Consider the following 23,376-nt stretch of genomic DNA (forward strand, 5'->3'; position numbering starts at 1 on the left):
GGCTTAACCCTAAGCTTGAGTTTTTGGAAATTGATTATAGGATTGGGTGAGTTATTGGATCTAGGTTAAATATATACATAGTATGGATGTCTACGAACTCGTTTACTTATAAATATTGTATACTTGATAGATTGGAAACGTTCTGAGGCGTTGAAGAAAGGAAAGACATTGGTGAATGAATTTGCTTGGATTCGGTTTTTCGGTTGAGGTAGGTTATGGTTTTATTCTATATCATAGATAGACTCTTAATAGTGATTGATATTCATTGAGTAATATGTGTGAAGTTTACTACACATTTAATTGTTGTGATTTGGATGGTTGATATGTTGTTGTGATTGGTCTAAAATCCCGAGGCCATGAAATCCATAATCTTGAACTTTCCCTATAAAAAATGGTGCCTTGAATAAAGAAGGCTAGATGAAATATTGTTAATGAAGTGGAATGTAATCATAAGGAATGATAAATTAATTATAGTTGGATCGGGTGTCACATTCCGACACTATATATTTGGATCGGGTGTCATGTTGCGACACGGTATATTTGGATCGGGTGTCACATTCCGACATGATATATTTGGATCGGGTGTCACGTTCCGACACAATAATATTAAAAGGAAATAAATTAAAATTACTTAATACTACCCAATCTCCAAAAACTCATATTTCAAAAGAGTGTGATGTGGAGGCTTGAGTCTTTATGTGTGATCTTGATATTATTGACTAGTTATGTAATTGTTCATTGGTTGCCACCTGTTAAGTGTTGTTGTTGATTTTCCACTATTATTTTATGTATATTAATTCCTATTTTGAGTCGACCGATGATATCTACTCAGTACATGTTGTCCTGTACTGACCCCTACTTGTATCTTTTCTTGTTTTATTTTGTGGAGTGCAGCGAGTGTTCCACCGACTTCGACTCGACCTCAGCTCTAGTCCATCTCAAGTTCATCGGATTTAAGTATGAGCTATCCTTCTAGCTCGTGATGGATTCTCTTAGTCATGACATGATGTCCTTAGCATTCGGGCACAGACTATGTCACTTATTTTATATTAGTGTTTGACATTCTAGACTTAGTATTTTAGAATTATATATCCTTGATGTGATGACTTTCAGATTTTGGGGAACGTTATGTAGTAAACTCTTATGGATTATTAATTCTTACTTTATAAGTTTGAGCTTCCGCGTTATTGTTATACTTTATAAGTTGGGGATTATATCGTTGGTTCTCCCACCTAGGAGGTTAAGGGTGGGTGCCACTCATGGCCCATTTTGGGTCGTGACAACCAGATATGAATAAAAGCTAAAAAGTTTGTAAGTTACTTTCTTGAACAAATTTTATTATTTTTGTTATAATCTCTTTTCTTTTATAAAAATAAAAGTCTTCCCTTTCCGTATCTTCCTTACGCCTAGAAGTAGAAAATGAATCTAGGTTATGCTGAGTTATTCTGATTGAGCGTCAGAGAAGCTACCTGGAAACAGGTTGGGACTGAGATGTCCGTTAAAAGTCTCGATGAATACCCAGAGTAATGTTGGATAATAACATTTGCTATCTAATAAATCATTTATATTCTAGTTTTGACGGAAGATTATTATGCACAAAAGTCCTTACTTGAGTATCTGTCATGACCCAAATACGGGTGTGATGGCACTCATCTCTACCCACCGAGATAAGTTAGCCTAATACCCAATGGAAAGTAGATGCAGAAGAAAAAAACATAAATTAAAACTTAACTTAACCGAAAACACCTAAAACAACCTCAAAATCCCCCAAGATTGGTTATCACGTGTACAAGCCACTAATACATTACCGAAGTACAAAATAAAATATAGTCACAATGTCTTTGTCTCTAGAATAGGACTAAAACATTATAAAAAAGTAAGAGGTGTCCTCTAGATGGATGTAACAACTACCTCAACACTCGGAATGATAGCCTCGAATTTAGTGGAAACACTAGGAGATCAAGCAAGTCCGGGCTCACAACCTACACAAATGTAGAAGAAAGGGGTGAGTACCAAACAAAATGGTGCTCAGCAAGTGGACAACTAAAACTAAGCAAAGCTCAATAGATACAAGTACTCCTATCCTCCCAAGCGACCCTCCTTAACTACAACCTGCATAAAACCAGCCCAACTCTACACTCGTACAATAATAACAGTAATACAATCCATGAATACTCATCAATAGTATCATCAATGAATCATATCAAGTCAAGTTCAACATATACAGAGCAATAAAGGGGTAAAAACGAATTCACAAATATCAACAAAATGCGATGCAATACAATGAGATGATGCATGTCTGTCTTATCGGTATACATCCGCTGAATTACAGTCCGGAACCCATGAGGGACATTTTTGTACATGTAACCTGCCATGGAGTATGTCGCCCATCCCCTCATTATACATATCCTTCCAAGGAGCGTTTGGCCTGACCCCTTTGTTTCATAATACCTGCCATGGAACGTGTGGCTCGCCCCTTTTGTTTTATAATACCCGTCATGAAGTGTGTGGCCAGACCCCTTTTATTTCATATCATTTTTAGTCTCAACAAAATATGTCAGAACCAATAAAATCAATTCATGTTCATATAATTCACGACAATAACATGACAACAACAATATTTTTTCCTGTCTCACATCAACATAGTAATTTTACATGTCCAAAATAAATTCACAATCACAACATATCAATTCTACCAATTTATGTCATTAGATCACCATTTTATACCTCTCATCTCTATTTTTAAGGCCAATCATACAGTTAATAACCCAGTTCAATTCTCATTACTCCTTAGTACACATAACACAGAAATACAAGCATCTACACGCTTAAACTGAGGTTTAGAAATTCACTTGCCTTAATTAATTAAGTAATTACTCCGGTACTTGAGTCTTCCCTTTCGTTGGGTCTCCAAATAAGCATAATCTAATCAAATAAATAACCAAAATAAGATTTCGAAACTAGCAACACTCATATTATTATATGTCTAGCCTTGACCCAAAACCTATCCAAAACTATAATCAAGTTCCTAATGTTGATGTCAAATAATATGTCAACTCCCATATTTCCAAATTTTAAGTCTAGGGTTAGGTTCTAATTTCTCCAGTATCATAAATTTGATAGTATTCATAAAATATAATATATCTAATATTTAATTATCTATCTCAATATATCAAAATTTGGGAACTAACTCATTCTATGTCATTGAAGTCAAATCTGAAATTTTCGTTTCGATTATGTTTACTCATGATAAAATAAACTCACATGTCAAATTTCAGCGAAAATGGAACGTTATTCGACCACCAAATCAAGATTTTATATGAAGAACCCTATTATCGTATTTTCTTATTTCAGCATTGTTTCTCCACCAATTTACCCTAAAAATATGTTCATAATCACATGAAAATTTAAAGGAAAGGATGAGAATAATTACCTTGACGTTTTGGAATGAAAATCCATATTTTTCTCTTCTTCTTTATTTTTCTTTTCCCCTTTCTTTTCTTTCTTCCTCCGTATTTTTTTCTCTTCAATTTTTATGTTCGTGCGTTGTTGTTTCTCTTTTTGTTTTCGTTATATCTGATGGCATTAAGCCATCAGATTATGTAAATAAATATATCATTTTTTTCTTTTTTTATTATTATTTTTTCTTTTCCAAACTAATTATGTATTAAGATTTACAAACCCTATTAACCTATTTTAATAAATATAAAAAAAGTGGAATAGGGTATTAAATAAATTAATACTTTAGCCCATCAGTTAAATTTATACTCTAAAATTATCCCTCAACTAATTAACCAAAGTTATCGAAAGGTCCAAAATTTTCAACTTAAATTTACGAAAAGGGTCTTTTATGAAAGAAGGAAGATTCGTTCTCAAAATTACCTAACGGGTCATTACAGTATTATCAGTTCTAAGTGTAAATCGTTTTGATAGTAAGAAGTAATATAATTTTTGACAACTTTTTACTATGCCTAACAATTCTTTTTTATTAATATGATATCTAGTTTGTTGTCACGACCCGAATCCGGATGTGATGACATTTATCTCAACCCACCGAGATAAGTCAGCCTAATACCCAATGGAAAGTAGATGCGGAAGAAAAAGAAAGAAATTAAAATTTAATTTAAGCGAAAACACGTAAAATAAACTCAAAATCCCTCAAGATTGGTTGTCATTTGTACAAGCCACTATTACATTACCGAATACTAAAGAAAATACAATTACAATATCTTTGTCTCTAGAATAGGACTAAAACATATTAAAAGAGTAAGAGGTGTCTGCTAGATGGATGTAACAGCTACCTCAACACTCGAGATAATAGCCTCAGAAGCGGTAGTAAACCATAGGAGATCAAGCAAGACTGTGCTCACAACCTACACAAGTGTAGAAGCAAGGGATGAGTACCAAATAACACGGTACTCAGCAAGTGGATAACTAAAACTAAGCAAAGCTTAATAGATACAAGTACTCCTATTCTCCCAACCGAACCTCCTCAATTACAACCTGCATAAAACCAGCCCAACTCTACATTGTACGATAACAATAGTAATATAGTCCATGAATACTCATCAATAAATCATATCAAGTCAAGTCACCATATACGTAGCAATATAGGGGTAAACATAAATTCAAAAAAATATCAGAAAGGTGCAATGCAATGCAATAAAATGATGCATGTTTGTCCTATCGGTACACATCCGCTGAATCATAGTCCGAAACCCTTGTTGAATATTTTTGTCTATGTAACCTACCACGAACGTGTGGCCCATCCCCTCAACATATATATCTTGCCACAGAGCGTGTGGCTTGACCCTTTTATTTTATAATACTTGCCACGGAGTGTGTGGACCGATCTCTTTGTTTCATAATACCTGCCATGGAGCGTGTGGCCCGACCCCTTTTGTTTCATATCATTTTCAGTCTCAACAAAATATGTCAGAACCAATGCAATCAATTCATGTTCATATAATTCACGATAATAACATGACAACAATAATAATTTTTCCTATCTCACATCAACATAGTCATTTCACATGTCCAAAATAAATCCATAATCACAACATATCAATTCCACTAATACATGTCATTAGATCACCATTTTATACCCCTCATCTCTATTTTTAAGGCCAATCATAAAGTCAATAACCAAGTCGAATTCTCATTACTCCTCAGTACACATAACATGGAAATACAAGCATCTACAAGTTTAAACTGAGGTTTAGAAATTCACTTGTCTCAAATAATCATTCAATTACTCCGAGACTTGAGCCTTCCCCTTTCGTTGGGTTTCCAAATTAGTGTAATCTAATCAAATAAATAATCACAATAAAATTTCGAAATTAACCACACCCTTATTACCATATGTCTAGCCTAAACTCAAAAACTCATTCAACTCTATAATTGGGTTTCTAATGTTGATGCCAAATAACATGTCAACTCTCATATTTTTCAAATTTCAAGCCTAGGGTTTGGTTCCAAATTTTTCTAATGTCATAAATATAAGGGTGTTCATATAATAAAATACACATAATAGTTAATTACATATCTCGAGAACTAACTAATCTTAGGTTAGTGATGTAGTAACGACACCAATAAAACTTTGACATACTGCCCAAAGGAAATATTAAATAACTTGTTAAAGGTACTAATCAGTAAATAACATTCCTATAATTACTTAGCAATCACCACTCAATGATTGCCTAATCACTAACTTTTCAATTTGCCCTCCAATAATTTATTAGTCATCAATTGACAATTTTAGTTTCCTGCAGTAACATTAATTGACTTTGCACTTAATTTCTCGTATTCAAGGAAATTAGGATATCTTGAAGCCATTACCTAAAGGTGTTACCGCTTCGTATTGACGTGCAGGTAGGGTTTTCGCCTATTCTCGCTTATTCTCCATTTTTCTTTCTTTTCTTAATTAATTAAGTATTAAAAATGACAAACTTTCACTAACCTATTTTAATATATAGGCTAAGTCATAATGGTATTTAAATAAATTAATAGTTTATCCCATCAATCAAATTAATTATCTAAATTTACCCGTCAATTAATTAATTGTAGTTACCGAAAAGTCCAATTTCTAATTTAAATTTTTCGGAGAGAGTATTTAATGGAAGAGAGAGATTACTCATTCTCAAAATGACCAAATGGGTCATTACACTTGCTTTCTTTTTAGAAAGTGCTAATCCATTTTCTAAGCATAAGTTAGTAAATTTATTTAAGTGTATGAAGTGTTTTTCAAAACTATCGGGTAGAACTAAAATATCATCAATGTAAACAAATATATAGTCATAATCTTTAAAGATATTATCCATTTTTCTTTGAAATATCTGTGGGACGTTTTTTAATCCAAATGTCATGACTAACCATTCATATTGCCCTTGAGGGGTAGAAAATGCAATATAATGAATACTATCTTTATTCATTTTTATCTGTTAAAATCTGCTTTTACAATCAAACATAGAAAATATCTTTTTGTTAGTAGTTCTATTAATTAGAATATTTTTATGTGGTAAGAAATATCCATCCGATATAGTATTATCATTTAATTTTTTATAATTAATAATCATTCTTTATTTATTTCGTGCTATCTCTGCATGATTTCTAACCATAAAGGCTGGTGAACTGTGAGGGGAGTTACTAGTGTCACGCCCTGAGAGGGTACCCTAGGCATGACCGGCACTCAAAAACCATCTCTGGCCTCCGAAGAACCACTTGATCTCATCACTTATTTATTCATCAGCGGAAGACTTAATACGAATACTTATGTGGGATCTCCATCATCAACATCAAATGAAAGAAAGAAGTTTTTAGGAAAAGTAGTTTCAAAGGGGAACTACTCCAATTACATCATTAAACTCTGTCTATGAAGCCTCTAACTCTATCAGATGGTGCCAATGACATGTCCATGGCTACCTCAAAAGAAATATCACACTCAATAATAATAAAAGGATAAGGAGTTCCTCCGAATACAAGAAGGACTCACCAAATAACTGAAAAGAAATGATCTTCAATGATGCACCTGTTGAGGAATGTACGAGTATGTAAAATGGAAGGAAAGTAAGGACAAATATCAAAAAAATCATCTCAGGAAGACTCGGATCAGAACTCAACATCATCTCAATATTAATATGTAATACAAATTTAAAAATAATAATAAGCAATGCTTACTCAGTTGGAAGTTTCTCTAACCAATAACCATCACTTCTGAGCTATGATGATATAACGAAGAGATATCGTTGTCATATCCATCCAATACCTTTCCAGGGTATAGGACATCACCATCTTGGATCCAATCATCAAAGTCCTCTTTTTGGGACTTAAGAGGCATAGTCTCCATCCTACGCTGGCTACGTAGTTTTGGGGTTTGAGTCAATTAAATTCTTACCCAACTCGGTGCTCAATACTACTCCCAAAATATGTGCTCATATTAACCTCATCATCTAGTCTCATTGGACTTTAATTTAAATCATCAAACTCATCTCATTACCTTTTCATCAATCATTATACTTCAAAAACATCATTTACATCTCATCAAAATATCTTGCTCAAAACATCATTTAATCCAAAGAATCAAATTTATTTAAACTCAATTCTTTTGCTCTTTCAAAACTCAATAAAATACATATATAGTATTAATTCAAATCACTCTTTTTATCACTAAATATTAAAAGCTAATATCCTTACTCAAAACATGTATAAAAATATTCATGAACATCAAAGTAATTAGGGTTCATGGGAAAGTAGCCATGAACAATAATTCTAATAATATGAGATAAAAATAATAATAATCTCAATGCATAAATATATCTAACTCAATAGAAGAAGAATTAATTCATTTAGAATTCAAGATTTTGATAAACCTCAACTATAACTCAATTATAATGAATTTAAATAATGGGCGATGGACGAACTCAATCCAATACTATGAAAGCCTTACATACCTTAAATTTGAAATTTTACTCCGAATTGGAACACTCTTGGACCCCTAGCCTTTTTTTCTCGCTGGAGCATTTTGTGTACTACCCGAAGTATAAGAATCCCCGAAATAGTATTTTCATACTACTAAAATTAAAACTATATTTGAGAATGAGTAAAGAAGTGTATAGAGAGAAGAATTTCTTAAAAAGGCTTAATGAATAAAATGAGGAAATAAGGTGGGTATTTATAGATGTGGAGGATGGACCTAATAATAAATAGAAATAATTACAAAGGATGACCTTGAAAATTCAATTGAGGATTTTGATATCATGGATGGTGTCAAATGGTTCTATATCTTTCAATGGTAGGTGAGATGAGCTATCTTTTAACGGAATTCCCTTTTTCAAAGCTGCGTTTGAACAAGATAAATTCCATATTAGAATTTGGTATCTATAAGAATTGTAGATATAGAAGTCTAGTTTCATGTTGTTCAAGAATCAGCCAATTTGGAGCATCCTACAGTGAGATATGAGTTTTATTCTACAAATACTCCATTTCGTCACAACACTATGTCTTGCAAATATTAATTTATATGATCTACTTACCTCTGAATCTTAAGATATGATCTTTATAAAAATTGTAGGTAATTATATTGGGGTTATATAAAAATTTGAATCACCTAATTTTGACTAATCTATGAAAAGTTATGCCTAAAATACAGAAATAGTATTATTTTTGTCGAGAATTGAAATACCACATACAACATTTTAGGGGGAGTTACAACTAGGTCTTATTATTCTAAGCCTTGATAATTCCTTAATCTATTTTTGGAATTCATCTTGGTCATCGGTGTTGTATCTCATTGGTTTCTCTCTAATAACTTTATCTATATCTTTCATTTCTAGCTTAGCTTCTATCTTATTTTTATCCCAAAATTCTAAGGAGTTTTCATAAAAACATTATTCTAATTTTTGTTTGATCATATCCAAGCTTTCTTCTAATTTGTTGAAGGTTTTCTGATATTCTATCAGGGATATTGTTGATTTATTATCTGAGGGTTGTCCCAATCAGTATCATATTGTAGCAATGGAGTGCTTTTTGGAAAAATTGGTTTGGTTTGGTATCCTATACCACCATGCTGGGCTGTGCGGAGTTTAAATTAAATAGGTAATCTTTTAGAATAAACAGTTTTAAAATATTTTACAATAATCGTATGTTGACAAGGAGTCTTAAATTTTATTTGAAATAGAACTCTATCGTATAGTACGCTATGAAACATTTTTAAAAAGTCATTTCCTAACGGTACATGTTGTCCTATATTATAAAAATAAAACAAGAGATATTTTATTAAAAAATATTCTAATAGTATAATCGGTTGAGCAATGCCTCTAGACATTGTTACAATATTATTTGATATATCTCTTTCTTTGATAATAGGTAATTCTTGATTGTACTCTTTGGAAAATATTTCTGATCTACAATAATATTTTTCCGATCCATTATCTATATAAACAGCAAAATATTCTGCTTTATAATATTTGTACGTTATTCCTATAGGAATATATATATACTATATTGACTTGTCATTTTGGATATTTATCTTATCATTGTAGGTAATTTTGATACCATAATCAAATATATCATATGGTTTTACACTTTCTAGAAATTGGTTCCTAGCAGTATTTCTAACATATCATTATTTCCTTCTTGTTCAACCAATAGTCTTATAGGTATAGTGTTATCTTTGAATTTTAAAATGGTTTTTATCATGTTTGTTATTTCATGTCTTTTTCCATTAAAATCAGTATAAAGATAATTATCTTTTAGTTTATATTGTTGGAGATGGTTACATAGCCTAAGGCTAATGTAATTTCCACTAGCTTCTGTATCTAATAGGATGTTGATAGGTATAAATTGTATACCATTAAAATATTCTCCTTGTATCTTATAATTTTCTATTTCATTATTTTTTTCTTCTAAGATAAGTTGTCTAACTCTTTCTGATTGTGTTCTTCTTATCATGTTGCAGGGTTTATGACTCGAGTTTCCTCAAAAGATAATCGAGATGTGGAATCTTGTTGGTTCTACAAAGGTTTAGATTGTAAATCTAAATCTAATAGCGTATTTTCTATTTCTTATATTTGTGTTATACTAGGCATTTGTATCTGACTAACTTCCTCAAATAGAGGGAGATAATCTATTGTTTCTTCTATAGCAAAGCAATCAGAATGATGTGTATTAGAAATAACATATGAGATTACATATGTTATGGAATATGGTCTATTGTATTTATGAAAGAAATCCTTTCTTTTAAAATCTTGTATAAAGCTTAAAGTTTTATCAAAGTCTTTATCTAGAAGATGGTATGAAATTCTAGGATAAACATTAAATTTAATCTTTTCATATTGTAAATTTCCTCGTAGTATTCCTAAGCAGGCTTCTTTCCTATTTATTATCCTATTGTCTATAATAGCTAAATCTATTGGGGTATCTGAACCTTCTCTAAATGTGGATTTTACTATTATCTGGATTGCTCCTATATGTATCCATCCTAGAGTGTTTCAAATTTCTGTTTTTATTTTTCGTAATTTATCTTGAATATCTTTTTTGGATAATAAAAGAATTATTATTTTATTAGAAGAAACATAAACTTCTAATGCTCTTTCTTGGATATTTAATCCATAAAATAAATGATGTTGTCATTTTCTTAATTCGAATGTTTCAAGTATATTTATTATAAGATTATCTAGTTCACTATTTTCTGAATCAGAGCTTACCATTTTAAATTATTTCCTCCATATCCTTCAGGTATTTTTATTTTTAAAATATGGGATCCTATGATATGTAAGGTTTTATTTATAGGTTCTTTATCAACATTTATTTCTTTTTGATTTAGTATATCATTCAAAGTTTGAATTTCTTTAACTATTAAATTTCCAAAGTAAATTATCATTTTTGGTATTTCGTACAAATCTTGTTCTATTTTTAGAGGATCTTCTTCATTAAATAATTTATAATTGGATTTATTTTCCATTTTATCCTAAACTAGCTGGATGCTTTTTGAAATAATAGTTTTGAAGCAATTTTATATTATCTCGTTCTCCTATTATATTATCTTCATTAGCGTGTATTATATTTTGTACTCTTCTTACCTGTTCAATTTTATTAGGGTCTAACCTTTTTAAATATCTTTTGTAAGATTCGTCTTTTATCTTAGCAACCCTTAAGTTTTTATGAAAGGTCCAATACAGATGGTTATCGAATCTTATTTCTGTAAAGGAAGGTAATCTATTCATTATCCTATGCAAGAAGGATGAGTTTCAATTTCGAGTTGAATGAGTTTTATGTTATCTGATGGTCCTTCTATGACTCTGTCATAGTCATCTAATATTTGTTTTGTTCTAATAATAGAATCTCTTACGTTTTCGTTGTTATCTTTCAAGAGTAATCATAACAATTTTTTGCATTTTTCTTTGTCTTGAGTATCCTTTAAATGTTTTCTAAACTTCTATAGATAATTATTATCTATCTTTATTTCTGCAAAAGAAGGATGTCTTTTCATTTATCTTCACTAATTTCTTGTCTAATATTAATAGCTAAAGATGACATGGAGATGTTTTGAATAATATCTACCTCTACGTCTTTAATATCTATCATGACGCTGATATCAACGGGGAGAAGGGGTTCAGAAAATCACTGGTTCGATAAGTCAAGTTTTCGGGTAGGTATATTTTCAAATATTTTCTTTCTTCTTCTGCCTTATCTTCTCATCCTTCGTCCATTTGTCTCATTCTTATTCGGAGGATGTTGACATGGCATCTTCTATCAATTTTTCCTTTTTTGGAGAGCAAAATTCACATGGCCTTTGGCGTACTTCCGCATTTCGCACAATCGTTGCTGAGCATGAGGGCTGGACTTAATTGTCACGACCCAAATACGGGTGTGATGGCACTCATCTCTATCCACCGAGACAAGTTAGCCTAATATCCAATGGAAAGTCAATGCATAAGAAAATGACATAAATCAAAATTTAACTTAACCAAAAACACCTAAAACAATCTTAAAATCCTCCAAGATTGGTTATTACGTGTAAAGCCACTAATACATTACCTAAGTACAAAAGAAAATATAGTCACAATGTCTTTGTCTCTAGAATAGGACTAAAACATAATAAAAGAGTAAGATGTGTCCGCTAAATGGATGTAACAGCTACCTTAACACTCGGAATGATAGCCTCGGATGTAGAAGAAAAAAGTAGGAGATCAAGCAGGTCCGGACTCACAATCTACACAAGTGTAGAAGCAAGGGGTGAGTACCAAACAACACGGTACTCAACAAGTGGACAACTAAAACTAAACAAAGCTTAATAGATACTAGTATTCCTATCCTCCCAACCGAACCTCCTTAACTACAACCTACATAAAACCATCCCAACTCTACACTTGTATAATAATAACAATAATACAGTCCACAAATACTCATCAATAGTCTCATCAATGAATTATATCAAGTCAAGTTCAACATATACAGAGCAATAAAGGGGTAAACATGAATTCACAAATATCAACAAAATATTATGCAATGCAATAAGATGTTGCATGTTTGTCCTATCGGTACACATCTACTGAATTATAGTCCGAAACCCATGGGGGATATTTCTATCCATGTAACCTGCCACGGAGTGTGTGGCCTATCCCCTCAATATATATATCCTGCCACGGAGCATGTGGCCCGACCCCTTTGTTTCATAATACCTGCCATGGAGCGTATGTCCCGACCCCTTTGTTTCATAATACCTGCCACGGAGCGTGTTTCCCAACCCCTTTATTTCATACCATTTTCAGTTTCAATACAATATGTCAGAATCAATGCAATCAATTCATGTTTATATAATTCACAATAATAACATGACAACAACAATAATTTATCCTATCTCACATCAACATAGTTATTTCACATGTCTAAAATAAATCAATAATCAGAACATTTCAATTCCACCAATACATGTCATTAGATCACCATTTTATATCTCTCACCTCCCTTTTTAAAAGGCCAATCATATAGTCAATAATCCAGTCAAATTCTCATTACTCCTTAGTACACATAACACGAAAATACAAGCATCGACAAGCTTAAACTGGGGTTTAAAAATTCACATGCCTTAATTAATCAAGCAATCACTCCAGGACTTGAGCCTTCCCTTTTCGTTGGGCCTCCAAATCAATGTAATCTAGTTAAAAAAAATTACAATAAAATTTTTGAAACTAACAATACCTTTATTACCATATGTCTAGCCTAATCTTGATGCCACTTAACACGTTCCTAATCTTGATGCCACTTAACATGTCAACTCCCATATTTTCTGAATTTCAAAACTAGGGTTAAACTTTAATTAAATTGAATAATTACTTTAAAACTTGAGCCTTTCATAACTCTTGTGGACGATCAAAATCTATTCAAATACATAATCTTCATAAAAATACGAATTCAATGACACCCATATTGCTATATTTATTTTCGGATAAAAAATTGAGTCAAAAAGTTATCTCTAGTCATTAGAGTCAAATCTGAAATTTTATTTCCAATTATGGTTAGTCATGATAAAATAAACTCACATGTCAAATTTCAGCTAAAACGGATCATTATTCGACCCTGAAATCAAGATTTTATGTGAAGAACCCTAGGGTCATATTTTCTTATTTCAGCGTTATTTCTCCACCAATATACCCTAAAAATATCTTCATAATCACATAAAAATTTAATGAAAAGGATGAGAATAATTATCTTGATGCTTTGGAATGAAAATTCATATTTTTCTCTTCTCCTTTATTTTTCTTTTCCCCTTTCTTTTCTTTCTTCCTTCGTATTTGTTTCTCCAGTTTTTTTGTGTTCGTCTACGTCGCTGTTCTCTTTTTTTTTACATCTGATGGCATTAAGCCATCAGATTATATATATATATAAATCTTTTCTTTTATTATTTTTTTTCCTTTTTCAAACTAATTATTTATTAAAATTTACTAACCTATTTTAATAAATATAAGAAAAGTGGTATAGGGTATTAAATAAATTAACACTTTAGCCTATGAATTAAATTAATTCTCTAAAATTATTTCTCACCTAATTAACCAAAGTTACCGAAAGGTCCAAAATTTTCAACTTAAATTTATGAAAAGGGTCTTCTATGAAAGGAGGAGGACTCATTCTCAAAATTACCTAACGGGTCATTACATCATCCACCACTAAAAACCATGTTCATCCTCAAACATAAAGTAAAAAAAGGTATTTGAAGCTTCGAAAAGCTTGGGATATCTAGCACGCATATCAACCTCTATCTCCCAAGTCACCTCTCCGACTGAACGATGCTTCCATTGTACCTTCACTGAAGCTATCTCCTTGGTTCTAAGCTTACGAACCTGCCTATCTAGAATGACTACAGGATCCTCCTTAAATTCCAGGTCTAGACCCAACTCCACTGAATCAAGTGATAACACACGGGAATCATTCGGAACATACTTCCGGAATATAGAAATATAAAACACGTTATGCACAGCCGATAAGCTAGGTGGTAAGGCCAACTTATAAGCTACCTCTCCAACTAGCGACAAAATCTCAAATAGCCCAATGAATTGAGGGCTGAGCTTGCCCTTCCTCCCGAACCGCATCACGCCCTTCATAGGCGACACTCGAAGCCAAACGTGATCACCCATCATGAACTCCAATGGTCAAACTCTCTGGTCCGCATAACTCTTCTGCCTACTCTGGGATGTTAAGAGTCTACCCTGAATCCTACGAACCTTCTCCATAGCATCTCTAAGAAAGTATGTGTCTAAGAAGTCCATCTCAGCTAAGTCAAACCATCTAATAGGGGATCGACACCGCCTACCAGACAAAGCCTCAAATGGAGTCATCTGGATACTGGAGTGATAACTGTTGTTGTCGACAAACTCTGCTAGGGGAAAAAGTTGATCCCATCTAGCACCAAAATCGATAACACAAGCTCGGAGCATGTCCTCCAACACCTAAATCATCCGCTAGGACTGACCATCGGTCTGTGGGTGAAAAGTTGTACTCATATCAAGTCTAGTTCCCAAACCATGCTGTAATGCTTGCCAAAAGTGCGAAGTAAATACTGAACCTCGATCTGAAATAATGGATACTAGGACACCATGAATCCGAACGATATGACTAATATACAACTGGGCTAGCTTAGCCACTTTGTACCTCACCTTAGACGGAATAAAATGGCCACACTTTGTCAATCTATCAACAACCACCCAAGAATCATAACCACCCACTGTGGGATGTAAACCCACAGCGAAGTCTATGGTGATCATTTCCCACTTCCAAGTGGGAATAAGCATCCTCTGACTCACACCCCCAGGCCGCTGGTTCTCATACTTTACCTGCTGGCAAGTCAAATACTTGGACACGAACTCTGCGATATCTTTCTTCATCCCACAACACCAATAGTGCTGGCCCAGATCATGATATATCTTGGCCGCTCCCGGATGGATGAAATATCTTGAACAATGAGCCTCTTCCAAAAAAAGTCTAGTTAGGTCATCCACCTTAGGCACACAAATTCTGCCGCCAATCCCTAGTACGCCTTCCGAATCAAGTACCACCTCCTTAGCTTCACTTCTTAATACCTTGTCTCGAATGATACATAACTTCTCATCCTCAAACTGTCTCTCCCAAATCTGCTCAACCAAGGAAGAATGTGCCTCCACAAAGGCAAGAACACCACCATCCTCTGAAATCTGCAACCAGACAAGGCTATTAGCTAGACTCTGAACATCTCTAGACAATGATTGCTTCTCAACTCGAATCGCCGCAAGACTCCCCATACTAGACAACTTCCTACTCAAAGCATCCACCACCACATTGGCTTTTCCTAGGTGATACAAGATTGTCATGTCGTAGTCCTTCAGCAACTCGAGCCATCTATGTTGCCTCAAGTTCAGATCCCTCTGACTGAATATATACTGAAGACTCTTATGATCAGTGAAGACCTCGCAATGCACACCGTATAGGTAATGACGCCATAACTTAAGCACGAAAACTACAACCGCTAACCCCAAATCATGAGTAAGATAGTTTTTCTCATGGGCCTTCAACTATCTTAAGGCATAGGCAACCATTTTCCCCTTCTGCATCAACGCACCGCCTGAATCAATACTAGAAACATCATAGTATACAGTAAATCCCACACCTTCCTCGGGTAGCGTCAAAACAGGAGCCAAAGTCAATAAAGTCTTAAGCTTTTGGAAGCTCGATTCACACTCGTCGGACCATTGAAAATCCACAGCCTTTTGAGTCAATATAGTCAATGAAGCTACAATAGTGGAGAAGCCCTGCAAAAACCATCTGTAATAACCAGCTAACCCAACAAAACTATGAATCTTAGTAGGAGAAGTAGGCCTTGTCCAACCTCTAACTGCCTCAATCTTAGATGGATCCACTCTAATCCCCTCTTTGGACACCATGTGTCCTAAATATGTCACAGAATCAAGCCAAAATTCACCCTTGGAGAACTTTACATACAACTTTTCTTCCCTCAACTTCTAAAGTACCAACCTCAAATGGCGGACATGATCTGCCTCAGTCTTGGAATACACCAAGATGTCATAAATGAATACTATCACAAAAGAATCTAAGTATGGGTGAAACACTTCATTCATCAATTCCATGAATGTTGTGGGGGCATTGGTCAACCCAAATGACATCATCAAGAACTCATAGTGACCATAACGAGTCTGAAAAGATATCTTAGGGATATCTGATGCCCTAATCTTCAACTGATGATAACTGGACCTCAAGTCTATTTTGGAAAATAATGCTACTCTCTATTACTGATTAAATAAGTCATCAATATGAGGAAGAGGATACTTATTTTTAACAGTTACCTTGTTCAACTGCCTATAATTGATACATATCCTCATAGTCCCATCTTTCTTATTTACAAACAGAACTGGTGCACCCAAAGGTGACACACTAGGGTGAATAAGCCGCTTACTTAGCAAGTCTTGCAACTGATCCTTAGACTCCTTCAACTCAATTGGAGCCATGCGATATGGAGAAATAGTAATGGGTTTAGTACCAGGTTCTAAGTCAATAGGAAAATCAATGTCCCTATATGGAGGAACACTAGGAAGATCAGTAGGAAATACATCAGAAAACTCCTTAACCACTGGAACCGTCTCTATAGGAGGTGAATCAATACTCATATCCCGAATAAAGGGCAAATAAGACATACACCCTCTATCAATCAACCTCTGACCATGAATATATGAGATAACCTTACTGGGATAGGAGCCACTAATACCCTTCCACTCAATCCTCGGGGCACTAGGTATCGCTAAGGTAACAGTTTTAGCATAACAATTTATAATAGCACAATGGGGAGAAAGCCAATTCATACCCAATATCACATAAAAATCTACCATCCCCAGAATAATCATATCTACCCAAGTATCATAACTGGCCAAAGATACAAGATAGGATCAATATATTTGATCCACCACTAAGGGTTCACCCACGGGTGTAGAAATATGAACGGGCACGGATATACGATCACATGGCAAATCAAATTCAGATGCAAAATAGGCAGACACATAGAAAAATATAGACCCTAGATCAAATAATACAAATGTAGGTGGATGACAGACTGGGACAATACTTGTGATAACTGCATCGGAAAGCCTCAGCCTCGGGTCTCTCTGGAAAAGCATAACACTAAGCTCCCCTACCACCTTCGACCTGCCTAAAACCTCTACCTCCTCCCTGAGGGACTGTAGCACCACCAGTATCTCTACCTATAGCTGTAGTTCTGGTCCTAGCCATCGATCAGAAGGGACACTCTAAAATTTAGTATCAACACAAAATGCAGAACAAAGGGAAAATTTTCTAAAAGTCCTCATAGCCTCTCGAAGATAAGTACAGACGTCTCCGTACCGATCCTCAAGACTTTACTTAGACTCAGCTTGTATACATGTGAGACCTATGAACCTAGGGTTCTGATAACATTTTGTCACGACCCAAATATGGGTGTGATGGCACTTATCTCTACCTACCGAGACAAGTCAGCCTAATACCCAATAGAAAGTAGATGCGGAAGAAAAAAGCATAGATAAAAATTTAACTTAACCGAAATAAGTAAAACAAACTTAAACTCCCCTAAGATTGGTTGTCATGTGTACAAGCCACTAATACATTACCAAAATATGAAAGAAAATACAGTCACAATGTCTTTGTCTCTAGAATAGAACTAATACATATTAAAAGAGTAAGAGGTGTCTGCTAGATGGATGTAACAACTACCTCAACACTCGAGATAATAGCCTCAGAAGCAGTAGTAAACCGTACGAGATCAAGCAGGCCTGTGCTCACAACCTATACAAGTGTAGAAGCAAGGGGTGAGTACCAAACAACACGATACTCAGTAAGTGGACAACTAAAACTAAGCAAAGCTCCATAGATACTAGTACTCCTGTCTTTCCAACCGAACCTCCTTAACTAAAACCTGCATAAAATCATCCCAAATCTATACTTGTACAATAATAACAGCAATATAATCCACGAATACTCATTAATAGTCTCATCAATGAATCATATCAAGTCAAGTTCAGCATATATAGAGCAATAAAAGGGTAAACACGAATTCACAAATATCAATAAAATATGATGCTATGCAATAAAATAATGCATGTGTGTCCTATCGGTACACATCTGCTGAATTACAGTCCGGAATCAATGGAGAACATTTCTGTCCATGTAACCTGCCATGGAGCATGTGGCCTGTCCCCTCAATATATATATCCTGCTACGGAGCGTGTAGCCCGACCCCTTTGTTTTATAATACCTATCACAGAGCGTATGGCCCGACCCCTTTATTTTATAATACCTACCACGGAGCATGTGGCCCGACCCCTTTGTTTCATATCATTTTCAGCTTCAACATAATATGTTAGAACCAATGCAATCAATTCATATTCATATAATTCACGATAAAAACATGACAACAACAATACTTTTTCCTATCTGACATCAACATAGTCATTTCATATGTCCAAAATAAATCCATAATCACAACATATCAATTCCACCAATACATCTCATTAGTTCACTATTTTATACCCCTCATCTCCATTTTTAAAAGGCCAATCATACAGTCAATAACCCAGCCAAATTCTCATTACTTTCCAATATACATAACATGGAAATACAAGCATCTATAAGCTTAAATTGAGGTTTAAAAATTCACATGCCTTAATTAATCAAGTAATCACTCTGGAACTTGAGCCTTCCTTTTTCATTGGGCCTCCAAATCAATATAATCTAGTCAAATAAATAATCACAATAAGATTTTCGAAACTAACAACACTTTTATTACCATATGTCTAGCCTAGACCTAAAAATTTAAGCAAATCTATAAACACGTTCCTAATCTTGATGTTACTTAACATGTCAACTCCCATATTTTCTAAATTTCAAAACTAGGGTTAAACCTCAATTAAATTGAATAATCACTTTAAAACTTGAGCCTTTTGTAACGCTTCTGAATCATCAAAATCTGTTCAAATACATAATCTTCATAAAAATACGAATCTAATGACACCCATATTGCTATAGATGCTTGTAATCACTCTTCACACAAATTCACATGCCTTAATTATTTAACTTCAAATTAAGATTTTATGTGAAGAACTCTAGGGTCATATTTTCTTATTTCAGCGTTATTTTTCCAGCAATATACTCTAAAAATATGTTCATAATCACATAAAAATTTAATGGAAAGGATGAGAATAATTACTTTAACGCTTTGGATTGAAAATCCCTATTTTTCTCTTCTCATTTATTTTTGTTTTCCCCTTTCTTTTCTTTCTTCCTCCGTATTTTTTTCTCCAGTTTTTTTGTGTTTGTTTTTGTCGCTGTTCTTATTTTTTTTCTCTTTACATCCTCCGTATATATATTCTTTCCTTTTATTATTTTTTCCTTTTCCAAACTAATTATGTATTAAAATTTACAAACCCTACTAATCTATTTTAATAAATATAAAAAAAGTGGTATAGGGTATTAAATAAATAAAAACTTTAGCCCATCAATTAAATTAATTCTCTATAATTATCTCTCAACTAATTAACCAAAGATACTGAAAGGTCTAAAATTTTCAACTTAAATTTACGAAAAGGGTCTTCTATGAAAGGGGGAAGACTCATTTTCAAAATTACCTAACGGGTCATTACATTAATAATACCTTTATTAATTAAATTTATCTTTGTTTCCATATATCCTTTAGCTGCCGGCGGAGTGTTCTTTGCAGGAGCAATCAAAATAGGGGAATGTATTTTGGTTCTTCCATAAGTTCTAAATCCTTTTTTGAAACTGTGTTCCATATTTTGCAACACAATTCTTAATCTAATAGCACGTCTATAATGGACATCTTTGTTGGTGAATCTTTGAAATATTTTTTTTTGAAAATTATTTATAATATTAAAATCGTCAGCCTTTCTAATTTGCATAAAATGGTAGGCCGGATATCTTTCCTCTTTGTAAAAATCTGATTCGGCAGAAATAAACTTAATGACCAAAATATCTTTTACGGTAATCATAGGGTTATTGAGATAATAATTTTTTACTCCGTCTTGAACCCACGACGGTAATCTACTAATTTCTGGAAAATTTGAAGAAGTAAGATAAATAGAATTTATCGCTCCAAAATTATACCAGTATCTAATTTCTTGAGGGGATGAATTTTGCAAGTAATTGATTCGAGGATATATCCCCATAAAATCAATGTACGTGTTGGGAGTAATTTTGAGAGAAAATAAATCTCTCATTATCTGTTCTTGATCTCCAATGGCTTGAAGTAGCTTATAGAATTTTACTTTAGATCCCAAAGTAACTCCTTTTTAAGGCAATTGAGGACTAAAAGATATTTTTTCATACTTATTTTTTTCCTCCGTAGTTGTCGAGATATTATTATATTTTTGCGCTTTTATCAAGCTATTAACAATATCATAAGAATTACTGCACTGTCCAATTTTTAACGTTTACTAGGAACATATGCTGATTAATTTGTCAGCAATCAGTTGTTCACAATTGAAATTAGCAATTTCAATAATATCCGAAACTACCGTTTGAATATCTTTAAAACCTTTATCAATATCTTGAAGATGGTCTTTAATTCTTTTCATCTCTGTGAGAAAATCTACTGCAATATTTTTGTTAGTTCAAAAAAAATTTATATCGAAGAAATATTCGGATAATAACATTTGCCATCTAATAAATCATTTATATTCCAATTTTGATGGAAGATTATTATGAACAAAAGCCTTTACTTGCGTATTATCAGTTCTAAGAGTAAATCGTTTTGGTAGTAAGAAGTAATATAATTTTTGATAACTTTTTACTACGGCTAACAATTCTTTTTCATTAATATGATATCTAATTTGTGTATCTGAAAAAGTTCAGAACAATATCTACATAGACTTTCTCCTATCTTATTTTTATTAAGATCAGAATCTATCTTTTTTAATACTCTGCTCCAGCACTATTCCGAAGCATATGTTTCTAAAATTAAATCATCACTATCTTTTGATAATTGTAATTTTGGTAAACTTTTACAAATAAATTTAATATATTTTACTCTTTTCATTAAGACTTCATTGAATTCAAAACTTTTATCCTTTTTTAATAATTCTTGAAATGGCTTTCTTAGTTCAGCCAAATTCTGAATATAATCATAAGCATAGTTAAGTATTCCTAAAAAGCTTTCTACTTGCTTTTTATCGACTAATTTATCTCGAAAAATAAATATCTTTTCGACGATATAGCTTTGTAATTTTATGTCATTTCCATTAATTATCATTCCTAAAAATTCTATCTCATTTTTTAATAAGTTTGCTTTCATTTTAGAAAGTGCTAATCCATTTTCTACGCATAAGTTAGTAAATTTATTTAAGTGGATTAAGTGTTCTTCGAGACTATCGGATAGAACTGAAATATCATCAACGTAAACAAATATATAGTAATGATCTTTAAAGATATTATCCATTTTTTCTTTGGAATATTTATTGGCATTTTTTAATCCAAATGGCATGACTAACCATTAATATTGCCCTTGAGGGGTAGAAAATGCAGTATAATGAATACTATCTCTATTTAATTTTATCTGCCAAAATCCGCTTTTACAGTCAAACTTAGAAAATATCTTTTTGTTAGTAGTTCTATTAATTAGACTTTCCTTATGTGGTAGGAAATATCCATCAAATATAGTATTATCATTTAATATTTTGTAATTAATAACCATTCTTGATTTATTTCGTCCTTTCTCTGTATGGTTTCTAACCATGAAGGCGGGTGAACTATGAGGAAGATTACTATGTCTTATTATTCTAAGACTTAATAATTCCTTAATCAGTTTTTGAAATTCTTCATGGTCTTCGGGGTTGTATCTCATTGGTTTCACTCTAATAACTTTATCTTTATCTTTCATTTCTAGCTTGTCTTCTATCTTATTTTTATCCCAAAATTCTAAGGAGTTTTTAGAAAAATATTGTTCTAATTTTTGTTTGATCATATCCAAGCTTTCTTCTAATTTGTTGAAGGTTATATGATATTCTAGAAGGGGACATTGCTGATTTATTATCTGAGGGTTGTCCCAATCAGTATCATATTGTAGCAAAAAGAAATTTACAATTCTTATGAGATACCAAATCCTAATAGAAATTTATCTTATTCAAACGTAGCTTCCAAAAAGAGTATTCTGTCAAAGATAACTCATTTCACCTACCATAAAAAGATCTAGATACATTTGACATCACTCATGACATAAATTGTCCTCCATTTAACATCATCCATGACATCAATATATTTCACTAAATTTTCAGATTTTTATTTATAATTATTTTATTTATTGTTAGGTCCCTCTTTCCCACCTATAAATACCCACCTTATTTCCTCATTTTATTCATCAAACTTTCTCAAGCAAATCCTCTCTCTATACACTTCTTTACACATTCTCAAATATAGTTTTAGTTCTTAGTAGTAAAGAAATACTATTACGATGATTCATATACTCCGGGTAGTACACAAAATGTTCCGGCGAAGAGAGAAGCTAGAACTCAAGAGTGTTCATTAAGTCTTTCGGTACCAACTAAAGCTTTGGTTTCCAGGTATGTAAGGCTTCAATGAGAGTATTCCTTCCACTCTCATGTCTAAATTATTTTGATTATATGATAAATTATATTTTTTTAAGCTCTACTCTAAATTATGTGGGTGTTTATCCATGGGTTCTTTCACCCATGTAGTCCAAAAACTCTTTCAATTAAGTCTTTTGATTTCAAGTAATATTTTCTTACGGTAATTCTTATTTTTACTTAATAGTATGAATCATGGTTAAACTAATAATTATTGGTCTATTTTGATGCAACATAATTTTATATGTAT

The sequence above is a fragment of the Solanum dulcamara genome, chromosome 2 (assembly GCF_947179165.1).
Source record: "Solanum dulcamara chromosome 2, daSolDulc1.2, whole genome shotgun sequence".
NCBI lineage: Eukaryota > Viridiplantae > Streptophyta > Magnoliopsida > Solanales > Solanaceae > Solanum > Solanum dulcamara.